The 21,531-nt window shown below is 40.8% G+C and overlaps 1 non-coding gene across 1 annotated transcript; it reads right to left on the reverse strand.

The window, feature by feature from the left end:
• Nucleotides 1–20,425: 20,425 nt before the first annotated feature.
• TRNAH-GUG (transfer RNA histidin (anticodon GUG)) lies at nucleotides 20,426–20,497 on the reverse strand. The gene has a single exon. It is a non-coding gene; the product is annotated as a tRNA-His (tRNA).
• Between the last annotated feature and the right edge of the window lie 1,034 nt (nucleotides 20,498–21,531).

A 21,531-nucleotide genomic window follows, 5' to 3' on the forward strand; every position in this document is an offset into this window, starting at 1 on the left:
TGGATTGCCTACGTATCATGTCCCCGCATGAATCAGACCGGGCGTAGTTCTGCCACAAAGTAAAGACACAAAATTCTTTTGGAATCATTCAATTCATCACCAAAATTTGCTATTACAAGCTACTTATTTTAAACAAAGAACAGCAAAATACAGATTCCAAAATACTTAACCTGACTCGATGAAAAAACAACATATGGGAAGATAACAGACCCATAAAGTCAACAAACAAGACTTTAACTAGGGATACATTAAAGCTTTCAAAATAGGTGCCCGCGAGGCATCGTTCGGCCATGAAGGAGGCAAGACGGGTATCACGAGGTATTTGGTCACATTCTAGGCATCTCATGTAGATGTAGTGCCTAATCTCATCAATCCTACCCCGGATGTTATCCCTTTCCCTGAACAGTTGCTCTATTCGCCGGTTCTTTAGTCCCAATACTTGAGCATTGTCGACGAGTCGATCCTGGAACCTCTCCATTTGTTCTTCCATTCTGGCCATTAAATCATAACAGCGCCTTCTGTCTGCTCGGGCATCTCGGGCTTGTTTAAAGACCCGCTCCTGAAGAGTGGAGTTTGTTTCTCTTAATAGTCCAATGGTCGCTTTGTAATCCCTTATGACTTGCTGTAGATGCTTTTTCCGCGCCATTGTACCTTTTGCCCATCTGACTCGCATTCTTGCTATGCAAGCCTCGGATCTCTCCAAGTCCTCTCGGCTTTTGCTGACCTGATTCCTCAACTCTGCTATCAACCTCTCGTCGGACCGACTTTTCTGTCGGTCACCGGCATTCCTTCTGTCTTGGCGGATTCGGGCTCTCAGGGCCTTGTTTTCTTGAGTCAACTTGCTTTTCTCTCCTGTATCAATATCAATTTGCAAGCTGCTTTGATATTTCAGCCCCTCAATTTGTTGTTTTAGCTTTCCAATCTCGACCCGATTTTCTTTCTCTTTCGCTAGCCAACCCCATTGTGCTTGTGATGATTCTACAAAGTCTTAGACGTGAGCTCTCTTAGTTGGTCTCTGGTGCTCAAGCTCTCTTCTGTACCATGTGAGGTATTTTGGCGACACTTCGCCTTTGGCCCGGCCTTGTATACAAGTATCTAATTTCAGGGTTTGACATTCATTCCAGATTTTCCGAACGACTGCTTCAGGGAACTGCCCACTAGGCCCGATTTCGACCACCTGGACGCTGAGATCTTCTTCCTTTGGAACTATTTGGCACCGCCCCAACTGTCTCAATACTCTGTATGGCGCATAGGGCTGGATACTTTGGAGACCCATCAACAACAAATGAGATTCGGCGGCTGACATGTGTATGATTTCATCTATGGGTAGCCACCCAAATGCCCATTCTATCTGGTTTGCTGAGACGGAACGCAGCAGAGTGACCCATTCAGTGACCCATTCAGTGACCCCTTCTGGCAAGTTGAACCCGTCGACCCTTGTGGAAAACTCTTCTATACAAGTCTTTTGTGATGACCCATTTTTCAGAAACTGAGGGGATGACATAAGTGTTCTATTATCCACATTTGCAGTAGTACATTGCAACCCTCAAAGAAACCTCCTCCGGTTTTGCAAACAGTAAGAGCACGGAAGATGTCTGCTATTATCATCGGTGCCAGAGTGATGTTGTCTTGCTTGAGCAAAGTGCTCACGACCCCAGCGACTTGTATGTTAATTTTCCCATCTTTTCTAGAGAATACTAGAAGGCCCAGAAAGGCCACCATAAAAGCAATACACCTATGTCTTTCCCATTTCAGCCGGTTTTCCCCGCTGCAGATCTTACCCTCGGGATTGTTGAACCCTCCAAAATGACCGTAGCTGTCGTACAGGAATGCCAAACTACAAAAACCCTCTGATAACTCTAGGTTGTGTATAATTCTGCGGATCTTCACGGTGTCTAAGAACCTGTGTATGGTCACGGTCCTTGGTGCAATAAGATACTGCTCTCTCATAGGGATTTTAGGACCCCCGATGTACCCTGCCAGTTCCTCTAGTGTCGGTGTGAGCTCAAAGTCTGAGAAATGAAATACATTGTGTGCTGGGTCCCAGAATGAAATTAACGCCCTTATAATGTCCCCTCTCGGATCAATGTCCAGTAACCCAACCAAGTTTCCCAAGTATATCTTGATTGTATCTCGCCCTGATTTTTCTAAGTCGTTCCACCACATGCGTAAGCCCAAAGGGATCCTGTTTATAATGGCCCCGGATGAATTCCTACTCGTGCTCATTCTGCACATTTATTAAGGTGATTTAGACAAAAAGTAAAATCTTTATTTGACTCAAAAACTAATTTTCCCATTTTCCCCTAATTTTCGAGAAAAGAAAGACTGATTTTCCAAACACGGCCTTTCAGCTCTTCAGGGATGAAGATTTTAAGGCTGTTTGGATTAACCGGCCAAAAGGTTAAAAGAATGACCAAAGGTGGTTGTTTATGCAAAGACAGCCTTCCGGCATCCCTTTAGGGAACATTTGGCTATTTTTGCAAAATGGCATCACCTGACTCTTTTATGAAAGTAGCAACATTTTGTCATTTTTCTGGTCATTTTTGCAAAATGGGAAGTTGGACCCGATAAGGGTTGCCTACGTATCTCACATCCGGTGAGAATCAAACCGACGTAGTTCGGGTAAGAAAAGTTAATTAAACCAAGAATCCAATTTTCTTCCTTAGAAAAAAAATATCAATATTTTGGCAGAGTTCTCACATTACTTGGACATTGTTTTTTTTTCTAAAGGAGTAGTTTTCAATTTTTCAAAATTCCCGTTTTCACAAACCGGTCAACATGCAAGTTCGAAGCAAATTAAATGCGCCAAACAAACAAGATGCAGCAGGATGGTCTTTTTTGTTTCAGGTTGATTTTCCTAGACGGGCCCAACCCCTGTGTTGAGCCCCCTAAGTCAAATGCAACGTGATGCAAATAAACGTTTCCTACTAGGGATCCGGCATGAAGTCATGTTTTACTAAGTTTCAAAACTGGGTTTTGTTCTAGACCTGGCTTACCCGAGCGGACAACTCGAGTCGAGGAGGGGGCAACTTACCGGGGACCTGCGAGATCGTCCGGCTTCGTAACTTATCCGAGCCTCTTTCTACTTGGGTATGACACTAACAGAATAGGGAGTCTCAAACCAGTGAGCAGCATCCCCGGAGGTAAGAAGAGAAGGGTTCGACACAGTTTATATATACAGTCAAATAATATCAAAGCGGTAACACACATCATTTTGCACATGAAGCACATATCACATGAAAATATCAGATAATAAACAAAGCCAAATAGAACAAATATTCTAAGCTCGAATTTCTAACCCTGAACCAGTGGTTCTGGGTTACTTCCCCAGCAGAGTCGCCAGAGTTGTCACACCTCCTTTTCGCCCGTGCCGCTCGCAAAGAGGCATGGAAGGGAGTTTTTCCAATTAAGGGACAATCGAAACGGGATTTATTTATTTATTTCAGAGTCTCCACTTGGGAGATTTATGGTGTCCCAAGTCACCGGTTGAATCCCGAATCAAGGAAAAGAATGATTCTGTTCAACAGTCTGCGCACCAGAAATCCGGATAAGGAATTCTGTTAACCCGGGAGAAGGTGTTAGGTATTCCCGAGTTCCGTGGTTCTAGCACGGTCACTCAACTATCATATTCGGCTTGATTATCTGATTTTGTACAATTATGAACCTATGTGTAAATTTTAATTGTTTACCGCTTTTGTTATGATTTATTCATAGAATTGCAACGTCGTGAGAATGCATCTCGAATTACGCCAAATAAATGTACCCGCAAATTTTTTGCTACATTCCAACTTTGTTGAGATTTGGATTTGGGTCACATAAATGTGCACCCGAGTGTAAGAAAAGTAAATTATTAAAGGCGCGCCTAAAGCGACTAGCGTATCATTTATTTTGGGTAGGGCCATGAAATTTTGCTAAACGGTCCATCCCGAAGTCTAAGTAATTTTAAAACAAATATTTATTGAGGGCCCCGCAATTTTGTATTTTTATTCGGCGAGGCTTATCTCATTCCTTTTTATTAAAAAGGAAATCCTAAAAGTGACTAAGGATTTCTATTAAATTTGTCTCTAAACATGAAAGAAGACAAAGTCCTAATTAGTTTACATGCTTGAAAAGTCCGGGCTTTTTAATGATTTTTTTTGCATATTTGATTAGTTCTGAAATGTCGTTACAGAGTAAAACGTACAGGAATCCTGGCATGTTTCGAGCCACAAGAAATTGTTAACCCACCAACTCACGACTGCCTATCCTTACTCGTTACTTTAACTAACAACCTTAGACTTACAATCATGCTTATTTTTCCTTAACATGTTGCAGTATTTTTTTTAAGTAACAATTGATGGCCAAATTAATGCAAAGATCTAGTTGACCAAGAACTCACACAATCATGCTATGATCTAAGATTGGTTAACAATCTACTAGCTATTTCAGGGATCCAACCACAAGTGCTGCTTTACAAATTATCGGAATCTATATCCAATATCCATTACGTGGTCAAGTTATGATTGAATACGAGCTAAACTACGTTATTCCAACAACACGATTTAACGCATAGCAGTTTTCTGCAGCCCATTACAAACAACTAGAATGATGAAACTATATTTTTACAGATTACAGATTCAGTAATGCTTTAAAGAACTAAATAAAATAGTAACAACAAGTTTCAAACAAATAGATTGCTTTACTGGTTTTCATTTCAACTTCAACTTTTCACATGAACTCATGCTTCACATTTCAGCTTACAACAGCCATGATAAAGTCGTGTACATGGTAGAAGAACAGAAATATAGTAGAAGAGGAGTCAGTAGTAGTAGTAGTAGTAGCACAGCAGCAGATTCAACAACACAGCAGCAGCCAAGGAAACCAATAATAATAACCAGTAGGAGACAGCAAGAAGGACCTAGCGACAGATTCTTAAAACCAAACAGAAATCCAGGAGTAACCCAATGGAACAATGCTTAACCAATAGAAAACTAGGGACTAACAAGCTGAAATCCAGCAGTACCAACAGAACACAGACAGGTGCAAGAAACAGTAATTTTTGATTTTTGTTAAACACTCAAAGGCAAAGACAAGCTGAAGTTCTTTGATGTAAAGCTTAGCCTATATGAGGATCAACCAGCCTTAACACTCTTGTTTTTCTTTTCTCTCTCAGGATCAGAAAAACCAGCCCCTATTTTTGTTCTAAATGAGCCTATTTATAGGCAAAGTATGCAAGCACCAGGCTGCCTTGATACCTTAACTCTGCCCATACCCATTAAACATGCTAAAACTAATCAGAAAATGCCCATGATATTCCTAACAGCCCCCATACTGCATGCTTTTCTCCTTTTTTTAATCAAAGTTATGGGTATTTTAACTTATTTTAATCAAACTCCCTATGCCATTAAATCTTGTTCTCCACTATTCTTAAACAATGTATCAGTTTAAAGGTATTTTAATACCCTATTGACAGCCCACTAATACTAAACATTTGTCAGACTTTGACACCTCAAATTAACCCTGAATCCACTGATTATTACTGTATTACCCTAAGTTTTAGAAGTCTGAAGTTTAAACCTATAAAAGTTCAAACTCAACAACTGACCAAAACTAATTTCTAACTATATCCTAATTGCTCATTTACGGCTATAAACCAACATCCTAATACCAACTCACACAGATTCAATGCAGGAAACTAGACCAAATCAACAAGAGGGCCATCAATCAGAGGGACTGAGTTGATAACGCAAGCAGAAATGAGGATCAATCACATGTTCAAACAATTAGCAGGCTGGTTCTTAATCACAACACTAGAACAGAGAAACAGGGTAGGAACCCTACTGAAAAATGGAACAGGCTTTCTAGCATCCAAGCATGAAAAATCAATCGACGACACTTACGCAATCAACTATACTAGCTATAACATATAACAATTAATCTATAAACAAATAAAACTAAACAGGCCACCAAATGATTTCAGCGGCTTTGCACAAAACAGGGAACCTACATGAATTAACCACTCGACGATATTAATCAAATCGAATACGTATCTTACCACACGTATTTAACAATGGTTAGAAGAAGAGTCGACCAAATAAAAGGTCTTATGAAGACGGAGAGAATTGAAAGAAAATAACAGAAAAATCAACAAATTAACTAGACATGCTAACAAACACAAATAGAATTCAAACAAGAACAGAAGGGAAAGAGAAACTTATCTTGGAAGCTCAAAAACAAAACGACCCAGGCTTGAACCAGACTCGATCATTTGAGGTCGAACGGACTTTAATCGAAGTGTTCTCAACTGAGAACACCTCGATTGAGGTCTATTAGACCCCAATCCTTTCTTGATTTGGACAGACCCCCAACTTTTGGATTTCTAGGGTTCACACGGGTGTTTTTGGGATTCGAGGGTTTCTGGTTAGATTCGAACCCAACCTTCATTGGTCTAGGCCTAAGGGGGGGTTAGGGGAGTGTTAGGTATCAATTTGGGATGGTTTGGCGTGGGTTGAGTCTTGGCTCGAATCTTCAATTGAAGATTCGAGAAGATGCTGCTAGATTCGAGCCAAGGGAGTAAGGGATTTGGGTTCAGGGAGTGAAGGAGGTGCTATGGTGTTAAAGGGGTAACCGGCGGCGTAGATGCCACCGGGTTTCAGGCGAAGGAGTCTTAGTGCGGCTAGGGTTTGGGAGGTCTGGGTTCGTCTCTGGTGTTGAGAGAGACGAGTAAGGAGGGGGTGGGGTTGTCTTTGGGGGCGTGGGGTGTGAGGAGGGATTTATATATGGGGTAGGAGATTAGATCCTGGCCGTTGGATCAAGTTGGATCTATGTCCAGGATCTATTTTGTAATAGGAAACGGCGTCGTCTCAATTAAATGAGACTGGATCGGTCTAAGGTTTAAACGGGTCGGGTGCTGGGGAAGGCCATGGGATCGTTAGATTAGATTGGATGGAAGGCTCAGATCAAATGCCCTATGCAGCATCGTTTTGGGGGCGTCTCTAAAAGACCTGGTTTGGACTGGGTCAATGTAATTGGTTTGGGCCTAAATTTTTGATTTCACCTGGCCCAATCCGAGTTTCCTTGATACTTCACCCATTTTCCTTCTTTCTTTAATTACCAAAATTAAACAAAAATCCTAAATAAATTGTAAAATCAAAAAATAAAATTACACACATATTATTTAACACCTATAATAATTAACACACAAATTAAACATTAAATAAAATCACACAATGACAAGAAACACACATGCATATTTTTTTGTGATTTTCTTTTAACCAAATTATGGTTAATTAATTCCTAAATGCATGCAACATGTATTTTTGTATTTTTAACTATAGCAAGGTGAGCATTTACGGACAGAACAATTATCAAAATGTCACGCAAATTCTCAAAATTGTACCCGAAGGTAACTTGTTTTATTTTTTCGATTTCTTTTGGAGTAGTTTCCATGAAGCAAAAATCACGTGCTCACAATATATACATACATTGAAGTATCCTCCACCCCACACTTAAAATGTAGACATATCCTCATGGCATACAAAATTAAAGAACAGTGAGGTAGAGGAAATTCCCTGAAAGATCACTCCTGATCGGAGACGGTGTCTGGATTCACATTGCAAGCACGACCCAGAGCTCTCAGCCAGCCTAAGAATTTCTTCTCCAACTTCACCTGTTGTTCAGCTACCGCATCTACGCGGGCACCCAAATCAATGACTGAGGTATGCAACTCAGCCATCTCCTGCTCTAAAGCTGTCATGCGGGTACTCCAGCGGGGCTGTGATGGGCCTGCCTCTTCAACTCTCGGAGGTGGCGGGACCTCAGCTGCCTCAACATCAGCATCATCAGATTCATCAACATTCTCACCGGTTCTATCCCAATTCTGATTTTTCTTGCCAGGAACAGGGCTTTCAGTGGCAATTTCCCATCAACCCTAAGGTCTTCAGGGACTCTAGTAAGACGGCACAGCATGTGACTAGAGAAGGGGAAGCATAAGCCTTTGAGTAACTCAGGTGATCTAATGAGCATCTCGTCATGGAGTAGTTGGGCCACATCAAAATCCCTGTGAGACATGAAACAGTAGATCGCTGACGCCCATAGTAGATTGACATCAGTCGTGTTGTTGGAGGGCAACAACCCACTATTGATAATAGTTAGCCAACACTTAGCCTCCCAATTGAGAGATTGGGAGTTAAGTGTGATCCTGGGCTTTATCCATATGTATTCTCTATCTGGCACAGATAGTTTCAAAAAGAGTTCCCCACAAGGCACTTGTTCGGCTAAAAGTACGATACGCATCAGCTTCTCCCCTGAACACTAGTAGCTGGTATACCCTGCGGATGGTCTCGAGGAATGCATTTACCCGGGTATTGCGCACAGTAACAACCCCATTCTCATGCTCCGAGCAGTTAGCATAGAACTCCCTGACCATCTGAACATTGGCCTCCTCCGGTACCTCGAAGAAGATGTCCAGCTGACAACTCCTCAATTCATTGAAGATATTCGGGCATTCCACCTCTAAGGCCTATCGGTCAATATGCACCTCATGTAGCAATTTCTTAGCTGCTTTTGCATTGTACCTGTCCTCCGCCGGTTTAGAGACAAACCTAGTGCTGTCAAACTATGGCGCACTGGCCTGCCCCTAGCTCTCGAGGAGCTTCCCGGTCCACTAGCGGAGGACCCAGTGTTGTGTCTCTTCCTAGATGGATTCATTATACCTGTCAAACAGAGAAACGCCTATCGGTGAGTGTGTGAAATGTGTGACTATGGGTGGATACTCAGACTTCACCACAACCATGTCACATTAGCCCTTATAACTCCATTGGGGCAATTTCCCAAACACCTTGTGGGCAAGACAATTTCTTCATACACATAGCCCATATGGATAAAATACATCAACGTTTCCCCCAAATCACCAATTCGACTACACCATTACACCTCACACAATTAGTGCAATCACCCATAAACCTCTACCTTACCACCACATTATACACACAGCCCCTTCACCAATAAGTCTAAAAACGAATTTCCAAAGAAAACAAGAAGAAAACTAACAAAAATCTACTAAAAATTACTACACAATTAAAAATCACTACACAATGACTAAAAATCATACAACTACACAAAACACAAAAAGAAAAGATAGGGGTAGGTGAGTTGCATACCTTGATGGAGGAAGGAGTGAGAGGAATAGAGATGGGGGAGTAGTGTGAGTAAAGAAGAAGGAGGAGAAGAGAGGGAATTTGGGGAGTTAGGGTTTAGAGAGAGAGAGAGAGATTGAGATTGAGGGGTATGGGGCGGGTGTTTTCTTTTGTTTTATTAAAGGGGGTGTTGATTAGGGGTAAAAATAGAAGAAGAGGAAAAGAACGAAAAATAAAATAAAATAACCGAACCTAGAATCCACCGCGGTCGACCACGGTGGAATAAAATTTTCGAAGAAGAAAACTTATGTCTCACCGCAGTTCTACCGCGGTCCCACTACGGTTGCGGTGGGTTGTGCGACGCAAGGCAGAATACTCGCCTCTCACCACGGTCTTACCGCGGTGCTGCCCAGTTTTTTTTCTTCATAGGAAGTTACGTAAGAAAACACTAACAACAATGTTCGTGGGTTGCCTCCCATGCAGCGCCTGATTTAACGTCGCGACACGATGCAGACAAGCATATTTAAGGCTCGCTCGATATCTGAGGTTCCGTCAGGTGGATCTCTGACACTTCCTTTGGTTATTTCATGCCTATATATAGCTTCAATACTGCCCATTTACTCTAAATGTGTGAGAGTCCTTCTCTGAGGCAATCTCTACATCCCCTGAAGGGAATACTTCAACCACTCAAAACGGATCAGACCATCGTGACTTAAGCTTACCTAGGAATAGCCTTAATCTTGAATTATAGAGAAGTAACATGTCCCTGGGTTTGAAATATCGCTCAACAATGTTCTGGTCATGCAACCTCTTCATTCTTTCCTTGTACAACCTTGTGCTCTCAAAAGCAAAATGTCAGAACTCGTCAAGCTCATGCAATTCAGTGATTCTAGTTGTGCCCGCAGCCTCAATGTCTAGGTTCAGCTGTTTTAGTGCCCACCAAGCTTTATGTTCAAGTTCCACTGGCAAGTGGCAAGCCTTCCTGAACACCAACTTATATGGTGACATACCAATTGGTATTTTAAAAGCAGTTCTATAAGCCTAGAGTGCATCATCTAGCTTTTCTGCCCAATCAGTTCTTGTGGCGTTTACAGTCTTTGTCAATACACTCTTTATCTCTCTATTAGACACTTCCACATGTCCACTGGTCTGCGGGTGATAAGGGGTTGCCACCTTGTGGCATATATCATACTTTGCTAGCAACTTCTTGAAAGCTTTATTACAGAAGTGAGTGCCTCCGTCACTGATAATCGCTCTCGGGGTCCCAAAACGGGTGAATATGTTCTTCTTCAAAAACCCCATCACCACTCTTGAATCATTAGTTGGCAACGATGTAGATTCTACCCATTTGGACACGTAATCCACAGTAAAAAGTATGTACTTATTGCCAAAGAAGCTGACGAAGGGTCCTATGAAGTCAATCCCCCAGACATCAAACACTTCCACCTCTTGAATCGGGTTCATGGGCATCTTATGGCGACGGGAAATGTTCCTGGTTTGCTGACATTCATTACAGCCCTTCACCCATTGGTGCGTATTTTTAAACACTGTTGGCCAAAAGAAACCAGCCTCTAGCACTTTCGCAGCTGTCCTGACTCCTCCAAAATGCCTTTTATACGCCGATGCATGACATGCCTACAAAATAGAAGATTGTTCTATCTCGGGGACGCACCTCCGGATCATATTGTCAACACATATTCGAAACAGGTAAGGTTCATCCCAATAAAACATGCGGCAGTCACGGTAAAACTTTTTCTTTTGTACAGAGGAAAGGTCATAGGGAACTATACTGCTGGCCAGGTAATTTGCAAAGTCTAAATACCATGGAACTTCCTCAAGACTAGTAGCGAGCATCTGCTCGTCTGGAAAGGTTTCCAGAATATCCTCAAACTCAACTAATTTTTCAGCTCCCTCAAGTCGTGATAGATGGTCAGGGACTTGGTTTTCTGTGCCCTTATGGTCATGAATTTCGAGGTCGAATTCTTGCAGTAGCAGCACCCAACAAATTAGGCGCGGCTTAGACTCCTTCTTCTTAATCAAGTATCTGAGCGCTGCATGATCAGTGTATACAATTACCTTAGAACCAATTAGGTACGATCTGAATTTGTCGAAAGCAAACACCACAGTCAACATCTCCTTCTCAATCATAGTGTAGTTCAACTGGGCTCCACTCAGCGTTCGACTGGCATAGTAGATTGGATGCATTAGCTTGTCCTTTCGATATCCCAGCACTGCTCCCATTGCGTAGTCACTAGCGTCACATATGAGTTCAAAAGGTTGCTCCCAGTCGGGGGCAACAATGATGGGTGTTGTGACTAGCCTCTTTTTCAACTCCTCAAATGCTACCCTGCAATCATCAGAAAACAAGAAAGGGTGATCTTTTTCTAACAACTTACAGAGAGGGTTGGCAATTTTTGAGAAGTCTTTTATGAATATCCGGTAGAAACCGGTATGCCCGAGGAAGCTCCTGATTGCCTTGACTGAAGTTGGAGGTGGCAGCTTTGCTATCACGTCAACTTTCTCGCGATCCACCTCAATTCCTTTACTGGACACCCGGTGCCCCAAGACTATGCCCTCTTGTACCATGAAATGGCACTTCTCCCAATTAAGAATCAGGTTAGTCTCAATATACCACTTCAGCACACGAGTCAGATTTATAAGGCACTCATCAAATGAGTTCCCCACCACTGAGAAATCATCCATGAATACCTCCATTATGTCCTTTACCATGTCAGTGAATATGGCCATCATGCACCTTTGTAATGTGGTGGGTGCATTGCATAGGCCGAAGGGCATCCTCCGAAAGGCATAAAATGCCATATGGGCAAGTGAAGGAGGTCTTCTCTCTGTCCTGCGGTGCAATGGAGATCTGATTGTACCCTGAGTACCCATCCAGAAAACAGAAGTGTAACCTCTCTGCCAATCTATCTAACATCTGATCAATGAAGGGAAGTGGAAAGTGGTCTTTCTGGGTGGCCAAATTTAACTTTCTGTAGTCCATGCAAATTCTCCAGCCCGTAACGGTTCTTGTTGAAATTAGTTCATTGTTATCGTTTTTGATCACCGTTATGCCACCCTTCTTAGGCACACATTGCACTGGGCTAACCCAGCTGCTGTCAGAGATTGGGAAAATGATTCCCGCCTCTAACCACTTTATCACTTCTTTCTTCACCGTTTCCTTCATGTTTGGGTTCAGCCTTCTTTGGTGTTCCCTAGATGGTTTGTGTCCCTCTTCCAGCACTAGCGTCACACATGAGTTCAAAAGGTTGCTTCTAGCAGAATTTTAATGTCTGTCATGGTCCACCTAATGACAGTCTTACACTCTTTAAGTACTTGCAAAAGTTGTTATGCATGTACATCTAACAAACTAGATGAGATAATAACAGGTAATGTGGAGTCAGATCCAAGGAACTCATACCTGAGATGGGCGGGCAGTGGCTTCAATTCCAGCTTTGGTGGTTCTTCGATGGATGGCTTGGCTGGAGGAGTTTCTCTATTTTCTAAGTGCAAGGGCTCAAATTCAAGAGTTCTATACCAGAACCCTCTGCCCTCTAATGCCAACACCCATTTGCCAGTTCTTCTCCATTCACCTCATCTAAATTCATCAGACATACAACAAGAGGGTCCTCAATAGTCAGCATCTCATCATCAGTTTTTACAATTACATCCACGGTATCAATAAGAGAGCAATTGGCGAATTCACTTGGTCGTCTCATATATTTTTGTACATTGAATGTTATTTCTTCATCGTTCAATCTCATATTGAGCTCCCCAGTTTCACAATCAATGAGAGCTCTCCTAGTGGCTAAGAACGGCCTTCCCAAGATTATGGGAATTCTTCATCCACCTTGCAGTCTAAGATCATAGAATCTGTAGGGAACACAAATTTCCTTACCAGAATCAACACATCATCCAGGATACTAGAGGGTCTTTTCATAGTCCTATCAGCCAGCTGTAATAACATAGAAGTGGGTCTAGCTCTTCCAATCCCTAGCCTCTTATAAATCGCCAGGGTCATAAGATTTATGCTAGATCCTAGATCACAAAGTGCCTTAGCAAAAGCAAAATTACCAATGGTGCAAAGAATTATGAAACTCCCTGAATCAGACAGCTTCTCAGCAATTGGTCTAGTCACCACCGCACTGCAGGTCTGAGTAAGAGTCATTGTGGCCAGGTCTTGAAAATCGAATTTTCGGTACATCAAGTCATTCATTATTTTTGCATACCCAAGCATCTCTTTCAAAGCATCTATCAATAGGATATTTACTTGGATTTGTTTCAGCATCTCCAAGAATTTCTTGTATTGCTCCTCTTTTTGGTACTTGGCCAACCTCTGAGGGATGGTGCGGGAGGTCTTTTCTTCCCAATGATTTGGGATTGCTCTTTATCAGCTGCCACCTCAACTACTTGTTCTTGGGTTATCTCAGCTTCTTTCTCAGTCTCAATCTGAATATTATGTTCTTCCTGGGCAGGGTGGACTGTCACCTCTGTCAGTCTCATTGACTCATCTAGCTCCATGGGCACTGGTATGAGTGTCTCAGCTTGTTTGCTTTCTCAAGCCCTCTCTTGCTCCACGTCTAAATCTTTGCCATTCCGTAGACTCACTGCCATCAGCTGCTTCGAGCCTTGATCTTTTGGGTTTATTTGAGTGTCTGCAGGTAATATCCCATGAGGACGATTATTTAGAGACATAAGAAATTTGGCCCATCTACACTTCAATATTCTTGATAGTTGAATCATGAGTATCTACTCTTTCACTAATTTTTGCATTAGACCCAATAACCTGCTACATCATTGCCTCAAGTCTAGCAAACCTATCTTCCTGCCGTCCACCATGCTGCTGCTGAGGAAGGTGATACCCATGCTGCTGATTTTGATTGTTATATCCCTGTGGCCTTGGGTAAGGTGCCATATTGTTAGAGTGTCTCATGCCTCCCATGTTCCCATTGTTGAACTATGGCTGGACTGGCCCCAATTCTGACCACCCTATCTCTGGCCTCCATAATTAGACACATAGTTCATGTCTTCAGGGTTGTGATGAAGATCACGTTCTGCATTCCACTGGTTACCAATTGGCTGACTAATGCAAGATGTGCACAAGCCCTCATTAGTAGTATTTATGATGTGTACCTGCTGCTTCTGCCCGACTCTTCCACTTTTTTGGTGAGGATACTCATCTATGTCAATAAGGTGGCCATATTTTTAGCCATAGAGTTGGATAGATCTAAGGGCACTGAGTGAACCACTAGAGTGATCGGTGTATTCCTGGTTGTCCATCCCGAATTCTGTGCCATCTTGTCAAGAAGACTCTGGCCTTCTCTCCATGTTTTGCTCAAAAATGCTCCACCAGTTGAAGCATCAACAATGTTCTTCACGCTATCTAACAATCCCATGTAAAATCATTGTCCCAACATTAGATCTGGAATACCATGGTGCGGACGTATAACTAGCATCCCTTTGAATCATTCGCATGTTTGATGCAGTGTCTCCATTGGTCTCTGTTTGAAACTCAAAATTTCATCAATTTGTTGAGCAGTCTTGTTGGGTGGGTGGAACTTGTTAACGAATTGCTTGACTAACTCTTCCCAAGTTGTTATCAAATTAATGGGGAGTGAGTTTAGCCAGGACTGGGCAGCTCCTATCACTGAGAATGGAAACAATAACAGCTTGATTGCTTCCGGAGTTACGTTGGATTGCCTTTGGGTTTTGCAGATTGACGGGAAATTCTTCAAGTGTTGTTGAGGATCTTCGACTTGTGTCCCCGAAAATAGTCCCTTGTTTTGCAACAAGTACAGCATGTTGTCCGTGATTTGGAATGATTCAGCCTATATCTGCGGGACTAAAATCGCTGTGGCCAGATTTTCAGCTGTGGGTTGTGACAGATTTTCCGGTTGGCCCGATTCAAGGCCTTGAAAACTCTCTCGGGATCTGATAATGCTTCAAATACTTCACCAGTTCTCGATGAGTTTCTAGGCATGCACCTATACAACCAAGTCAACAAACGTTAAAATTTCAATGTAAAGATTGGGTATAGAGAAAACTGACTACACTAAGAATTTTTGTACTTCTTTCAATTGTATTTGATAACACCGTTAATTCCCCGGCAACGACACCAAAATTTGATCACGCCCAACTATGCCTTATAAAAAGGACACGCGGACGTTGCAAATATAATCTGAGTAATTAGCCCAGAGCGAACCCACAAGGAATTAACCTATCAATTACTCTCGTTAGACTTACTAAATTCCACGGAATCAACCTCCCAAACGTTGTAAATAACAGTTGAGGGTATTTCTACTAACTACGAATGAATGCAAATAAGCAACTGAAAACTAACTATGATTGAGTTGTAACCAATTAAGAGAAGGTTCCAAGGTTATGATTTCCTCTGTTGATGGAATCCCTTCCGGTTATGTTTCATATAGATTTACCCAATAATCGTCTCTATCAATCATGAGCACTCTTATTACCGTAAATTTCTCCCGAGTAATCACGATAATTTACTAAATGCACTCTCCCGAGTTATGCTAGCTGGCTTTATTTATTACAGTTCACTTTAGATTACACCCAAGGCTTCCTTATCCCTAATCCCGCCTTTAAACCCTCAGTTATTGATCCCTCATATGCTTTGGGAGTGGTGTTGTTCAACAATTGCCTAAATATACACTCTCTCCTAAGCTATGCCCACTAAATAGGCACAGCCAATTGAGGATCCTGTCAATTAACTACAACAAGCACATAGTTGAACAAATAGAGATTAAACCGGGCAAACTATATTAACATAACAAGAAGTTCGTCCTTCAATAGGTTCCATCAAAATCCTAGACTAGGAAATTAGCTACTCATGATAAAACTACTAAATTATTCATAATGAGTAATTGCACGAAAATAAAAGGAGATAGAAAAACTCTAATATTTGGTTGATCTTCTTCCACTTGTTCTTGCCTCCAAAGTTGTCTAAAAACAAGCTTCCCCATGTCTTGGGCAAACTTCTTAAGTTTATAAGGGTTTGGAACAAGTTTTCCCCGAATTACACTTTGGTCCTCAAATTTCTGGCACGTGAACAGTTCACCGCGGTCGCGGCAAGACCACGGTTCGACCGCGGTGAACGCTGAACATTCTGCCTCGAACACTTGGTCTGCCGCAGTTCCACCGCGGTCGTGGTGGAATTCACTCAGTCCATTTTTTGCTTCTTTGTGCTCGGGTCTTCTTGATTGGGCGTTTTCTTCACATTATTGCCTCCAAAACACTCTGTAGTGCTTCCTCACTTAGAATATTCCCTGCGAAGCAAAAGAACACCATTTAGATCATTTTGTTATCAATTTACCTGTAAAACAACAATAAAGCATGGTAATATTAAGGTGTAAATATCATCTATATAGCCTAATATCAGTGGCTATAAATTATATCGTTAAGGGCAAAAATATAAGTTTAAAGTTACATTCCTTAAAAATTTAATAATGAATCATTCTTTTTGAAACTGACTAAAAAATAGGGGGTTTTGGCATGGTATAACAACATACTCATATAATTGGTAGAAAATAACCCCAGTTATAGATATTGGCATCAAATAGCCAATAAACGTATATCAGAATAATAATATGTATATTACAACTCTTTTTTTCTTCTTTGTCTATATCAACATGTATATTAAAATTTTATTTTTATTCTTTGTGTATAAATAATATTATTCTTTGTATATCAATAATATAAAATTATATATATAGTTATTGATGCCTTTATATCAATGTATATCACAATAAAAATATTATATTATTTGTATATCACAATGTCTAGAACATCAGACATGTGTATACCAAAATAGATCATAATTTTATTTTTCTTCTTTGTGTATATCAAAAATTATTTTTTTTATATACCAAAATATTATTTACTCCCAAAGTTATATTTATTATTTTTATATATTAGAACTTGCTTAAACATGCTATATCAAAAATCAATTTTCCCTTTTTGATCAATAATTAATAATTATATTATTTGTATATCACAGTGTATAACATAATAATAATGCGTATATCAAAAAAATTATTAAAATTTTATTTTCGTTATTTGTATTACACATTTAAGATTGAAAACTCAAGTTCAAGATGACTCCACGTGTGTATCCCCTATTGTAACCCGTGTACATCTCTATGTACATTAGTAATATCTCATGTATAGTATGTGTATATTCATGAAACTTTGTATTATATATACGATATACAATGTGATATACATGGGCGTCCATAAATAAATTATATTGTATACATGATATATAAAGTGATATACACAGACGTCCTTAAAAACTTGCGTGTGATATACACTGATATACACGATATACAACATGATATACACATGTCGCAGTTGGATTTTTAGGTCTGATTTTTTGCTTGAAACCAGTCTAAATCACTTCTAATATTGCTCAAAATTTGTATATAGCCTCGTTTAGGTATTTTCAACCAATTTCAATCAGATCCACTCATTCAATCCAACCAAAAAAGAGGAAGAGAGAGAAAAACAAAATTGAAATATATTTTTTCTCTTTTAGTTTTTGCTAATCTTGCTCAAATTTTGTATATAGCCTCGTTTAGGTGTGCATCTATGCTGAATGAATCACCGTCCATTTCAATAACATGATTAATTGCCCTCATGTATTTCTCTTAAGTTTGAGAAGTATCCGAAATTTCCTCAAAAACCTATGAATCTCGTAGAGTTCACATCTTGTAGGTTGATCTTCTTTGGTTGCGGCGGAAATTAATTGGACGACGTCGGCAAGGCATCGGTGGTTGTGGATGCTGATTTGACGATGCAATTGGTGTGGATAAAAGGAAAAATTAAAAAAATCCAAAATTCTCTCCCCTCCTCTTTGAGATAGAAAAAGAAATACAAGGAGAGAAAGGGGAGGAAAGCCAAAATAAGCGTGTAGTTTTTTTGGGAGAGAATATAAAAGAGAGTAGTTTTTTTAGATTTGGCTATATAATGCCAATTGTTTGGGGCTATCTTTGCCAAATCTAATATAAGGCTAAAAAATTGTCAATTTTTGTTATGTGTTGTTATAGGATGCCAATTTTTCTTTTTTAAAACTGAAAAGAATATCAACTTTAACGAGAAAATGATGCCTTCTTTTGGATGCAGCACCGAGTACAACAACAACAACAACGACCCAGTATAATCCCACAAGTGGGGTCTGGGGAGGGTAATATGTACGCAGACCTTACCCCTACCCCGAAGGGTAGAGAGGCTATTTCCAGGAGACCCTCGGCTCAAAAAAACAATAGGAGATGATATATTAGTACCATAAAAATGCGTAATAAAAATAACAACAATATATAAGAGATATGAAATATGAAATACAGGATACGAAATACGAAATACGAAATAGATGGCTGGTATAGTACAACTAGAAGGTACAGCCCTGCATCAATAGACGACCAATGACATTCCTAGTCTAACTCCTAACTAGATAGTCTCCCTCTATTGTGTTGTAGAAATATTCACACTCTCCCCTAACCTACAACCTTAATGCTCGACCTCCATAATTCCCTATCACGGGCTATGTCCTCAGTAATCCTAAGTCGCGCCATGTCCTGTCTGATCACCTTTCCCCAATACTTCTTAGGTCTCCCTCTACCTCTCCGCGTGCCCACTACAGCCAGTCGCTCAAACCTCCTCACCGGTGCATCAGTGCTCCTCCTCTGAATGTGCCCGAACCATCTGAGTCTTACTTCCCGCATCTTGTCCTCCATGGGGGCCACACCCACCTTCTCTCGAATATCTGCATTCCTAATCTTATCCATCCTTGTATGCCCGCACATCCACCTCAACATCCTCATCTCTGCTACTTTCATCTTCTGGGTGTGTGAGTTCTTTACCGGCCAACATTCAGTTCCATACAACATGGCAGGCCTAACCACTGCTCTATAAAACTTACCTTTTAGTAACGGTGGCACTTTCTTGTCACACAAGACTCCCGACGCTAACCTCCACTTCATCCACCCCACCCCTATACGGTGTGTGACATCCTCGTCAATCTCCCCGATCCCCTGAATAACCGATCCAAGGTACTTGAAACTACCTTTCTTGGGAATGACTTGAGAGTCAAGCCTCACTTCAACTCCCGCTTCCGTCGGCTCAACTCCAAATTTGCACTCGAGGTATTCCGTCTTCGTCCTACTCAACTTGAAACCTTTAGACTCAAGAGCATGTCTCCAAATCTCTAGCCTCTCGTTGACGCCGCCTCTTGTCTCGTCAATTAGAATAATGTCATCAGCAAATAGCATGCACCGTGGAACCCTATTTGGTCGCCCCCATTTAACTTATACTTATTTTTTAAAAAACTTTCAACTTGTACCCACTTTTTAAACAACTTCAGCCCCCTTTCTCCTCCTCCTTCTCCTCCTCAAAGTTATATCCGCCTTTTATTTCTCAAACTTCTCCTTCTCCCTTTTCTGCAAGAAATTTGTTACGGCTATGTATATAACCTGTATTCACACAAAGAAAATTCACAATTAACAACAACCATAATTTCATCTATTAAACAATACACATTTAGTATGCCTAGGGGATTTGTGGTCGGACACCATTTGAAGGAGGCAATCCAATCAAACCAAATTGACATCGAATCATATGGAAAGTCAGTTAAAACTTCAACTCTAAGAAGGCTGAAGGTCGTCAGTTACAAAGAAAAATTTAAGCTCTAGAGCTGAAGTTCGACAGTTAAAAAACAAAAACTTCAGCTCTAGAGCTGAAGTTCGGTAGTTATAAAACAAAAACTTCAGCTCTAGAGTTGAAGTTCACCAGTTACAAAAACAAAAACTTTAGCTCTAGAGCTCAAGTTCGCCAGTTACAAAACAAAACTTTCGCCAGTTACAAAAACAAAAACTTCGGCAATTACAAACAAAAACTTCAGCAAATAGAGAACAAAACTTCAGCTACTATGCTTAAGTTCAGCAATTACAAACAAAAACTTCAGCACACTTGGTTTAGCACACTTGCTACTTCAGTCCTGTCTACTAGAATGTTGAAGTTTTGCGTGATTGTCTTTGCTACTTCAGCCCCGTATGCTGAAGTTACGTGAAAAAAGTGGGTAAACTTGCAAATTTTTTTTGCAAAGCAGGCACAAGTTAAAATGTGATCCAAAAAGCGAATATAGATGCAAATACCCCGAATAAAAGACAACGTAAAGAATAATGAAATTGGATATTTGATCGAGAGGCCCAAAATGGTGGGCCTAACTAATGTAGCATGAAACCCAAAATGAAGATTAAAAAAGCCCAAAATTAAATGGTGGAGAGCGAAAAAGGTTACTTTGTGGCTGCTGGGATTCGAGCCCAGGTCTCCACGGCCACAACGTGGAATTCTCACCACTAAACTACAGCCACATTCGCACTTGTTCGGTCCAATAATAGTACTACTATTAGCAGATTATTTTATGAAACTACACTACAGTATGGCCGCTGTCGCATTTGAACCCAAATTAAGGTGTTTTCTCCTTATTGTCTCATAAGTCATAATATGCTAGTATATGTTTATATCCTCGTGTTAATTTTTCTTTTTAAAGAGTTAGTAGTACAGTACCAAATGTAGGAGTTGCTGAATTGGTGGTTCAAGAAATGTTGTCTCATCGATGTCTCTCTTAGCGCTTGTACTTAGATAAAATTAAAATCATAATTATGGATGTCAGAGTTATGAAATGACAAAAGCTTTGTAAAAATTCTTTGTAGTCGATTCTTTGTCTTAAGTCTTAACTAATCACTTTACTATGTTTATTCTTCTTAACGAATCACTCTGTAGTATTTTTATTTAAGGGCATACTTATGGTTACACGGTGCCTTCTGAGATATCTTAGAATTAGGACCACGTAAAGGCAAATTAAAACAACCGACTACCGTGTGATTAATCTCAGCCACCTGAAGCCCCCTTCATACGCTAAAGTGCGAAGATCTGTCAAACAGGACGTCGCAGTGAACAAATGGGAGAATTGAATGGAAGTATACTTATATGAAAGAGAGCGCCAATTAAAAGAAGGCCAATTTGATGGCAGGGAATGAGAGACTAATACAGAGATTTGTTTGCTCTTTGCGTACGGTAACATCGGGGACAGAATTTTCCCCGATTTCTCTATGAGGAAATAAAGGGGAAGTACGGCTCGACATAATTATAAGGGAGGTCCAAGAACCCCTCGTATCGAAACCTGGGAGGAATAAACGATGTATTTGGGATCGGGCGCGGTAAAATAACGGACCTAGACCAAGGACAGTTTATGGACCACGGGAAATGCGGAGAACGGTTATGCACGACGAGTAGGGAACCGTAATATTCGTCCTCAACCGGATATTACGGAGCGAATCTCGTCGGATATCACTATCACGACCCGGATTTCCCACCATCGGGAGTCGTGATGGCGCCTACTCGT

This window comes from Nicotiana tabacum, chromosome 3 (genome assembly GCF_000715075.1).
Source record: "Nicotiana tabacum cultivar K326 chromosome 3, ASM71507v2, whole genome shotgun sequence".
Taxonomy (NCBI): domain Eukaryota; kingdom Viridiplantae; phylum Streptophyta; class Magnoliopsida; order Solanales; family Solanaceae; genus Nicotiana; species Nicotiana tabacum.